General features: G+C 39.1%; 1 long non-coding RNA gene across 1 annotated transcript in view; it reads left to right on the top strand.

Annotated features, from left to right (window-relative positions):
- The window catches only part of LOC102164671 (uncharacterized), a 43,473-nt gene extending 32,971 nt beyond the window's left edge, over positions 1 to 10,502 (top strand). Inside the window, exon 4 of the long non-coding RNA XR_014804230.1 lies at positions 10,392 to 10,502. This is a non-coding gene — a long non-coding RNA (uncharacterized LOC102164671). The remainder of the gene's footprint in view (positions 1 to 10,391) is intronic.
- Positions 10,503 to 11,168: the final 666 nt, after the last annotated feature.

Here is an 11,168-nt window from a genome sequence, read left to right on the forward strand (position 1 = left end):
TCCATGCTGCTGCAAATGGCATCATTTTGTTCTTTTTTATGGCTAAGTAGTATTCCATTGTGTGTACTTTATTTTATTTTTAATTGAAGTATAGTTGATTTACAATGTTATGTTAATTTCTGCTATACAACAGTTGATTTACAATGTTATGTTAATTTCTGCTATACAACAAAGTGATTCAATTATATATATATGCACGTTTTTAATGTTCTTTTCCATTATGGTTTATCATAGGACATTGAATATAGTTCTCTGTGCTGTATAGTAGGACCTGATTGTTTATCCCTCCCTATATAATAGCTTACATCTGCTAACTCCAACCTCTTGCTCCATCCCTCTCCCACCCACCCCTCCATCCTTCTCCTACCCTCCTTGCCCTTGGCAATCACAAGTCTGTTCTCCTTGTCAACTCATTTTCTTAAAATTAATTTTTTTTGGAAAGGGGACTACATATCATTACCATAAAATTGGAAATAGGCATCATTTGCTAAAAATTGAATGTAACTGTAAAATTAAATCTAATGGGAGTTCCCTTCATGGCTCAGTGGTTAACAAATCCGACTCATATCCATGAGGATGCAGGTTTGATCCCTGGCCTTGGGTTAAGGATCCAGTATTGCCATGGGCTGTGGTGTAGGTGAGATCCTGTGTTGCTGTGGTTGTGGAATCGGCAGCTGTAGCTCTGATTCGCCTGACCCTTAGCCTGAGAACCTCAATTTGCCATGGGTGTGGCCCTAAAAAGACAAAAGACCAAAAAAAAAATTAAATCTAATGAAAACAAAGAAAACGTCATAAAAAATTCTAACTGAACCTGTCTTTCTTGTTCTCTAAGCTCTAGGCATGCTACTTGTTTAGAGAGCCACTAAAAGCCCAGCAGCAAACTGAGTCTGCCCTGGAAGTAATCAGAAGGATTGAGATGAATATTAAAAGGAATAACTTTGTTCCCATATAATTCAATTTTTTGATGCCTATCTGAGCCACCACCTAAAATGATCTCCCATAATACACATCATTCTACACATTGAAAAACATTCTATCAGATGAGAAGCTTCATGATTTTGACATTTGCTTCATGTACACAAGGTTTTGTTTTGTTTTGTTTTTTGGTTAGAAACATCAGTTATGGAGTTCCTGCTGTGGTGCAGCAGAAATGAATCCAACTAGTATCCATGAGGATGCAAGTTTGATCTTTGGCCTCATTCAGTGGGTTAAGGATCTGGTGTTGCCACAAGCTATGGTGTAGGTTGCAGATGTGTTTTGGATACTGAGATGCTGTGGCTGTGGTGTAGACTAGTGGCTACAGCTCCAATTTGGCCCCTAGCCTGGGAACTTCCATATGCCAAGAGTGTGGCCCTAAAAAGTAAAAGAAAAAAAAAAAAAAAAGAAAAGAAACACCAGTCATGAAAAATGGCAGAAGTAGTCTTCCAGAGGTTTAGACATTTCAATTTAATGTGCCTGGTTCAAAATTTCCAACTAAAAGTGCATTAACCACAATGTCACATCCTCCCTCAGGTGAGGGTTCCCACATAGGGGTGGAACTTCCTACCTGAACCAAGAGGGAGCACATGGGCTTTCTTATCAGTTTTCCCAGAAGAAGGACAGAGGGGAGGAAAAGGAGGGGTGAGGCTTAAAAGCTGTCTGTAGTCAAACATCAGAAAATGGAATCAGATTCGTTATTATACCCATTTTACTAATGAAGAAATTGAGGACCTAAGATCTTATGTTTTGAATGAGGCATAACTTTATTTTTACTTATTTATTTATTTTTATTTTCCCACTGTACAGCAAGGGGGTCAGGTTATCCTTAGATGTACACATTGCAGTTACAGTCTTTTCCCCCACCCTTTCTTCTGTTGCGACATGAGTATCTAGACATAGTTCTCAATGCTATTCAGCGGGATCTCCTTGTAAATCTATTCTAGGTTGTGTCTGATAAGCCCAAGCTCCCGATCCCTCCCACTCCCTCCCCCTCCCATCAGGCAACCACAAGTCTCATCTCCAAGTCCATGATTTTCTTTTCTGAGGAGATGTTCATTTGTGCTGGATATTAGATTCCAGTTATAAGTGATATCATATGGTATTTGTCTTTGTCTTTCTGGCTCATTTCACTCAGTATGAGAGTCTCTAGTTCCATCCATGTTGCTGCAAATGGCATTATGTCATCCTTTTTTATGGCTGAGTAGTATTCCATTGTGTATATATACCACATCTTCCGAATCCAATCCTCTGTCGATGGACATTTGGATTGTTTCCATGTCCTGGCTATTGTGAATAGTGCTGCAATGAACATGCGGGTGCAAGTGTCTCTTTTAAGTAGAGCTTTGTCCGGATAGATGCCCAAGAGTGGGATTGCAGGGTCATATGGAAGTTCTATGTATAGATTTCTAAGGTATCTCCAAACTGTTCTCCATAGTGGCTGTACCAGTTTACATTCCCACCAGCAGTGCAGGAGGGTTCCCTTTTCTCCACAGCCCCTCCAGCACTTGCCATTTGTGGATTTATTAATGATGGCCATTCTGACTGGTGTGAGGTGGTATCTCATGGTAGTTTTGATTTGCATTTCTCTTATAATCAGCGATGTTGAGCATTTTTTCATGTGTTTGTTGGCCATCTGTATATCTTCTTTGGAGAAATGTCTATTCAGGTCTTTTGCCCATTTGTCCATTGATTGATTGGTTTTTTTGCTGTTGAGTTGTATAAGTTGCTTGTATATTCTAGAGATTAAGCCCTTGTCAGTTGCATCATTTGAAACTATTTTCTCCCATTCTGTAAGTTGTCTTTTTGTTTTCTTTTTGGTTTCCTTTGCTGTGCAAAAGCTTTTCAGTTTGATGAGGTCCCATGGGTTTATTTTTGCTCTAATTTCTATTGCTTTGGGAGACTGACCTGAGAAAATATTCATGATGTTGATGTCAGAGAGTGTTTTGCCTATGTTTTCTTCTAGGAGTTTGATGGTGTCCTGTCGTATATTTAAGTCTTTCAGCCATTTGGAGTTTATTTTTGTGCATGGTGTGAGGGTGTGTTCTAGTTTCATTGCTTTGCATGTTGCTGTCCAGGTTTCCCAGCAATGCTTGCTGAATAGGCTTTCCTTTTCCCATTTGATGTTCTTGCCTCCCTTGTCAAAGATTAGTTGACCATAGGTGTCAGGGTTTATTTCCGGATTCTCTATTCTGTTCCATTGGTCTGTCTGTCTGTTTTGATACCAGTACCACACTGTTTTGATGACTGTGGCTTTGTAGTATTTCTTGAAGTCTGGGAGAGTTATGCCTCCTGCTTGGTTTTTGTTTCTCAGGATTGCTTTGGCGATTCTGGGTCTTTTGTGGTTCCATATAAATGTTTGGATTGTTTGTTCTAGTTCTGTGAACAATGTCATGGGTAATTTGATAGGGATTGCATTGAATCTGTAGATTGCTTTGGGTAGGATGGCCATTTTCACAATATTGATTTTCCCAATCCAGGAACATGGAATATCTTTCCATTTCTTTACATCTTCTTTGATTTCTTTGATTAAAGTTTTATAGTTCTCGGCATATAGGTCCTTTACCTCTTTGGTCAGGTGTATTCCGAGGTATTTGCTTTTGTGAGGTACAATTTTAAAAGGTATCGTATTTTTGTATTCCTTTTCTAATGTTTCATTGCTGGTATACAGAAATGCAACTGACTTCTGAATGTTAATCTTATATCCTGCCACTTTGAGGCATAACTTTAAATCAGTGTTTCTATGTATCATTTAGCCCACATTGTTCTGTGGTCACATTCTAGGTACCCTTCTTGAAAATGCACACCCCTGATCATTGAAGGGGCTCGAGAGACAGAGGAAGGCCAAAATATCATCGCAGTCTGTCTCTACTGGAGAGACAAAAAAAGCAATGTAGTTTGGCATGGTAGAAGGCACATGGTCTTTAGAACCAGAAGTTATTGGTTATTATTTGGCTTTACCACTTACCACCTGTGGATCTTGGGCAATTTACTTGGCCTTGCTGTGTCCTAGTGATACAGAACATCAGAACATCTCCAGTGACATGGAACGTTCCAAGATGTCCCCTTCAATTTTGGGGAGCTCTGTTGAAAAATTCTTTCTTAAATAATGGATATCACAATGCTAAGTTTGTTTCTCTGTACACTGGCATATCAAGGTAGGTTATCAGGAATTCTAGGGTATAAAGACACAACTAACCATCTCGAATAAGTATTAAAAAGGACTTTGGGAAGTAGAGATTAGATCTGGGGACAGTAAGGTCAAGCTCCTTAGCAAAGGTGAGATGAAGGTCATCCTCAGCCTTGGGAGTAGGCAAAGGACACCACCATAAGTGAGGAGAAGGTTGAAGTTCCTAGCATATCCTTTCATGACTAACAATCATAGGGGTGCAACACTGGGGTTTGCTACTCAAATATTGTTTCAGCCTTGTCCTAGGAGAGTTTAATTCTCAGGCTGGCTCTACATCCTACCATTTTGCAAGCCCCAAAGCAAATGCCTCTTTAGGAATTGCTTTGGCAAAAGTCCTAGGGCTGACTCATAGATCCAGATTGGGTCACGTGCCCACAAACCCATCCGTGAACCAATTACTGTGACTGATTTGTTCGGTCTGAGTCATTCATCTGTATACCCTGATGTATTGTGGTTGGTCTGAGTCATTCATCTGTATACCCTGATGTGTTGTGAACTGCATGGACTAAGAATGTGGGACAATAGAGCCAAGAAAAACTGAAGTGCTGTTACTGAAGGAGTGAGGAAGTGATGCTGAGCAAGCAAATCAACAGATGTTTATTACGGGTCTCCTTCACCATCCAAAATGACTTCATTCTGTTACTTCTCTTGTTTTTCTCACTGCTCTTTATTTTTTTCTAATTTTATTGAAGTATAGTTGATTTAAAATGTTGTGTTAATTTCTGCTATACAGAAAAGTGACAGTTATATATTTATTATCTTTCATATTCTTTTCCATTTTGGTTTATCATAGGATATTGAATATAGTTCCTTGAGCTATATGGTAGGACCTTGTTGTTTATCCATCTTATATATACTAGTTTGCATGTGCTAACTCCAAACTCCCAGTCCAGCCCTCTCCCACCCCACCCCCTGGCAACCAAAAGTCTGTTCTCTGTATTTTTGAGTCTGTTTTTGTTTCATAGATATGTTGATTTGTGTCGTATTTTAGATTCCACATATTAGTGATCTCATATGATATATGTCATTCTCTTTCTGACTTACTTAACCTAGCACAGTAATCTCTAGGTCCATCCATGTTGCTGCAAATGGCATTATTTCATTCATTTTTATGGCTGAGTAGTATTTCCTTTTAGATCTGTACCACATCTTCTTTATCCATTCCTCTGTTGATGGACCTTTAGGTTGTTTCCATGTCTTGGCTATTGTGAATAATGCTGCTATGAACATAGAGGTGCATGTATCTTTTTGAATTATAGTTTTACTCTGTTACTTTTCATATATTTCTAACTATGTGGGAACTTAGGGTCTGCCCCAAGGCTGCCATTCATTTACACTTTGGTGGGAATGGGGACCCTGGATTTTTGCAGTGTTTTATTCTTCTCCCTCTCTCCTTGCATATTTTCTGATCTTACTAGGGTTTCAGTAGATGGAGTGGAAATAGGAATCAAAGCACAAACTTCCACTGAGATACTGGCACTTGAGATTAGTCACACCATTGATGAATCCCAGGACTTAGAGAACCTTTTGCCAAGGTCTCCATACTACTGATTCAGACCTTTAAGAATGTGCATACACTTTCTCTGTGACTAAAAACTGCTACTAACTCTATCTTCAGAATTGTTACATATTTATCTTAGGTCATGTGTATCTCTGATCATAATAGTATGCAACATTTAATGAATGCTTACAAATGAGCTTTTGGAGCATTGCCTATTTATAAATTGGAAATTGTCTGTGAGTTTGAGAATGTGTGCCAGCATTGAACTAACTAGATGTGCTATATTAAACATGAATCAACATTATTTTTTTTTAATCCCTGTGTTTGACTGACACAAATTCCCTTGTCCTAAACCACTCAGCTGTAGACAAAGGAGTCTTTCTTCTCCATTCCTTCCCATAACTTTAAAAGGGTAAAATTTGAACTGCAGGTAAGGTGGAGATAAAGACAGAATTTATAAACAGGAGAACCATGTGTTTTTTCTATCTATCTGTCTATCTCATATAATGTACTATATATATTATATAATATATAAAAATTATATTTATATATATAATAATTATACAGAAAAAATATAACTTCCTCTATTTCCAAGAACTGTTTGGGCTGCAGGCACCAGAAACCCACCTTTTTTTTTTGTCTTTTTGACATTTTCTTGGGCCGCTCCCGCGGCACATGGAGGTTCCCAGGCTAGGGGTCGAATCGGAGCTGTAGCCGCTGGCCTACACCAGAGCCACAGCAACGCGGGATCCGAGCTACCTCTGCAACCTACACCACAGCTCACGGCAACGCTGGATCCTTAACCCACTGAGCAAGGCCAGGGATCGAACCCGCAACCTCATGATTCCTAGTCGGATTTGTTAACCACTGAGCCACAACGGGAACTCCCAGAAACCCACTCTTAACTAGCTTATGTAAAAATGGAATTGACTGACTGACATCTAAGAGTCTAAGTGTGTGCCAAGCACCCTTAACCTTGCAGCTTCTAAAAAGGATTTTGAGTGACCCTTTTTGGTATATATGCCAATATTAGGATTGAACACTGTGTCTAGATGGATTGGGTTCTCTGAGGGGTTGGCTTAAGTTGCATGCCTATCCTTGTAGTGGGAAAGTGGTGGTGGTGAGGAAGGCATTACATCTGAAAGCCCCATCATGGAACATATTTGAAGGAAAAATTGGAATTCTGTTTCCAGAAGAACAAGAAGGTATGTAGGGCAGGCCAGACAATAGCCATCTGCCATACTATCTTCTTACTCACAAAATATTACTTCCAACCACATTCCAACTCTTTCCAAGAGAAATTCTGATACATGTGGAATGTCAGATCACTTTAGAATCCTAGTGAAAATTTTATTAAACTATAATATACATTAGATAGATGCATTTTCATAAACTGAATGCACCCTTATCATACCAGACACCCAGGTCATGAAACATTACCAGCCCCACAGGCTTCTGTGCTGCACGCTCCTTAACAGTCACTGTCCTTACTCCCCTCCCCTGTCAAGGACAACTGCTACTCTGACTTCTAATGACACTGATTCATTTTTCCTATTTTAATATTTCATATAAAGGGAACCATACCAAATGCTGTCTTTTCTATTTGGTTCTTTATCCAATGATATATTTCTAAGATGCATCCATTCGTTGTTGTAGTCGTGAATTATTTATTCAGATTTCTGCATAGAATTTCATTGCATGAAATATCAAAATGCATTTATCCATTCTGCCGTTGATGGGCATTTGGGAAATTTCCATTTGACTGTTTTGTTTGTTTGTTTGTTTTTTTAACAACGTTACTGAGGTATGACTGACCCAAAAAAGCTGTATATATTTAATGTATACAACTCAAGGAGTTTGGGCAGATCAACTGGTTTTATTCAAATATTATAGGAAGCAATGAATAAAAACAAATAGAAAACTTGTGCTTCCATAACAATGAATGAAAAGGGGAATTCCCCATTAGAGATTGGCCTTAACTTCGACCAGTTCCTGGTCTTAACTTTGTTTTCTCTGACTTCAGTGGTGGAGAGGTATAAGAATTTCTAAGGGTGCACCCCGGTGCCTCATGTTTACCTTTGTTTACAGATTATCTAGTGACCGTAACTTGTCATTAAGAACCCAAGCGGTAAATCACCGCCAGCATGCAAGATGTAGAAATGAGAGGGCTGAGGCTGTAATGTTTGAGGCATACAGGCAGGTATTTTGTATTCTTTCAGTATTTCAATAATGCTTATTATTTTATAGTCAGTGTTTTCTGACACAACATACCTTCTATACTCAACATGAATTTGCTTTGAATCATTTTGTTGTTGTTGTTTCGGTATGCTTTCAGTAGTTTCCATTTTTATTTTTAAAAGTGAAAAGTTACTTTTCAGCAGAAGGAAATCAGTAGAATTTGGCCAGTCTTTTCATTCTGTTAAAAGGAAAGGACTTTAAAAAACTTAGGCTTTCTTTGATTAGCCAATTACTGTTTTCAACAGTTGTATCTTATTGATTACAAAGTGAGGTGTCTAAAGGTGAAAGTTGAGAATTGTTACTGCTTTTGCAAATCTGAGTCTCAGCCTAAGTATACAGTATAAATGAGATGAAAGAATTGCTAAGAGGTTCAAAGAAAACAACCAAGTAAACAAGAAAAGAGAGGGGAAGAATGATTAACTCTAGGAAAAGCAAAAGGTTACATAAGAAAGTCAGTTTTTTCCTAGTAGACTATGTGACTTGGCTGTGAATGATATTTATACAAAATGTGTGCTGAATTTTCTCTAATGAAAATTAGGATATAGCTCCGTTAGGAAAACTGGGGACAGGGCGTGTATGGATATGTGTTTGAAGGTGGGGAAAGGTGACAGGGGTGATAAGTCCTCAGTCTCCCGAGCAGGAAGGTGATATAAAATACTGAAACTTGAAAACATCAAGAAATAGCTCTAGTACATAGCTACTTAGAAATCTGGAGGTCAATGCTAGAAGAAACACCTAAAAGAGGATTAAGTGGCTTTTCTGAAGAGTGGGAATCAGGGGTGAGGACCCTTGCGGGAAAGGGTATTGCTGGCTTGGCTATGAGCCCTTGACTTTTTTACCCATTTTTACCATTTGACTTTTTTACCCATATGCGTGTATTAGCCAAACAAAATGAAAATTTTGATGAAATCAGGGACCTCTTTTAAAACTAAACTAACATTAAACATTTTTATTTTATTTTGTCTTTTGTCTTTTTGGGGCCTCACCCACAGCATATGGAGTTTCTCATGCTAGGGGTCCAATAGGAACTACAGCTATGCCGCAGCCACAGCCACACCAGATCTGAGCCGCATCTGTGACCTACACCACAGCTCATGGCAACACCGGATCCAAGGCCAGGGATCGAAACTGCAACCTCATGGTTCCTAGTTGGACTTGTTTCTGCTTCGCCACAATGGGAACTCCCAATCAAACATTTTTAAATAGTAATAAAACAAAAGAAGGAAATGAATGTTCAGGGGTAGGGTATGGAATATATTCTTAGTTCCAAATAATTTTTGTAAATGATTAAGATTTAGGAACATAACCTGTTCATAAGGTTGGCCTTTTCTACATTTTGTATCCAACAGTGGTATGAGATCTGCCATGGGAGTTTCTGGATACAGCCTGGCTTCCCCCATCTTGTCCCCTTGTTCAATTCTTTCCCGTTTCATGTTGGGAGTGAATAGCATTGCCTCTTTGAGGAGTGCAAAGCACCAGCCTTAACAGGGCTAATGTTTCTAGGTCCATCAAACTCAAGTTTTCCTAGAAATAAGCATGGGACTGAAGTTTTGATCCCCCCTTTTTGGATCTGAGAATGAGATGAGAAACTCAAACTTCTTTTTTTTTTTTGTTCTTTTCAAGGAGGTAAAGGAGCTTGTGATGACACTTAAGGTGGAAGACTTTTGACAGATTAAGTATATAAGGTGCCGTGGAAAATAAATAAATTAAGTTGACAATAGATTCAGCTTGATGGGACTTTGCAAACTTCCAGAATTGTTTAATCAGACTTCAAATGTCTAGGGAAAAGAGAAAGTTTTAGTCTGCTAGGTTTAGACTTGGGTTTAGATCCCTCCAGCTGCTAGAATTTGAAAAGCAACCAGGGCTGAGCCGGGAGCATTGCTCACACCTGTGCTGCGTCTTCCCACAGGAGCAAGTTATCCTTTGGCATCAAACACCCACTGGTCAGTGAAAGTTCCAACATATCACCTGATCCAGATGGCTGCTCTTAGGAGAAGAAAGGCTCAGAGGGGACACTTACTGTGCCAATGAGTAGAGCTTTTGCAATGGAGGGAGACTCTCCTCCTCTTCCACCTTTACAAGAAAGGAAATTCTGGAGTGTTTGTTCTCTGCTATGGGCCCTTCTCCTCATCTCTGGGGCCATTCGCTGCAATAGAAAGATAGTTCTTTGCTAGTTATGTCACAGGACTGGACACAAGCAGCCCATGGCATGTAGAGTTTGAGAGTCAAGGACAGTCTTGCCGCTCTGGTGCCACACTTACAGGACATTTCTCTTAGGCCATTTCCAGGTCTCAGGAACAGTAGAAGCACAACTTCACTTAAGCCTGAAAGGCAAAGGTTGAATTACACAGTGAATTAGTGGATGAATATCTGTGTTGAGATAGGTATCTTTACAAAAATCTTCACCATGTGACTTAGACTATTAGGTTGATTAAAATTCCACTTTAAAAATATCTTTTTCAGCCATGTATAGCACATATTGTATAGCACAGTAGTGCTAGGGTGGGATATAAATGCTAAATTTTAAAAAATCTTGAATTATTCTTGGAGCTCCCATTGTGGCTCAGTAGTAACAAACCTGACTAGTATCCATGAGGATGCAAATTTGATCCCTGGCCTCTCTTGGTGGGTTAGGGATCCGGGGTTGCAGTGAGCTGTGGTGTAGGTTGCAGACACAGCTTGGATCCTGCATTGCTGTGGCTGTGGCATAGGCCAGAAGCTGCAGCTCTGATTGGACCCCTAGCCTGGGAACTTCCATATGCTGCAGGTGTGGCCCTAAAAAGCAAAAATAAATAAATAAATATCTCCACTTTTTCTTGATTTACTGCTATTATGGAAATAATACTTTGTTAACCTCCCTCATAAGTTCTGTCTCCACAACTAGTTCCTTGAAGTCAAGGATTGTGTGACACATTTCTTTTTATCTCAGTTCCCGACCTAGATCCTATACACAGTAGATACTCTGTACCTGTAGATACTCTGTATCTGCTGTGTGCCGATGGTGACATTTTCAGATACTTTCTATTATTTATACAAAGTATTGAGGAATAACCATGATAAAAACCTGGTTTAGATTAAGGGCATATTAGGTCTTCTTTTTTTTTCTTTTTTGCATATTCTATTTTTTTATAATGATTGAGGGGGAGAATTTCTGCCTTCAACAGCATTCTTTCCTCTTAGAGGGGAAAAGGGATCACAAATGTATTTGAATATAATACTAAAAAATAGATAAAAATAATCAAAGCTAAGTCTTGAGCACTTACC

Source organism: Sus scrofa, chromosome 5 (genome assembly GCF_054392235.1).
Source record: "Sus scrofa isolate SSC_HxYL_T2T_F1_AM1 chromosome 5, Sscrofa_HxYL_maternal_Yorkshire_Landrace_v2.0, whole genome shotgun sequence".
NCBI lineage: Eukaryota > Metazoa > Chordata > Mammalia > Artiodactyla > Suidae > Sus > Sus scrofa.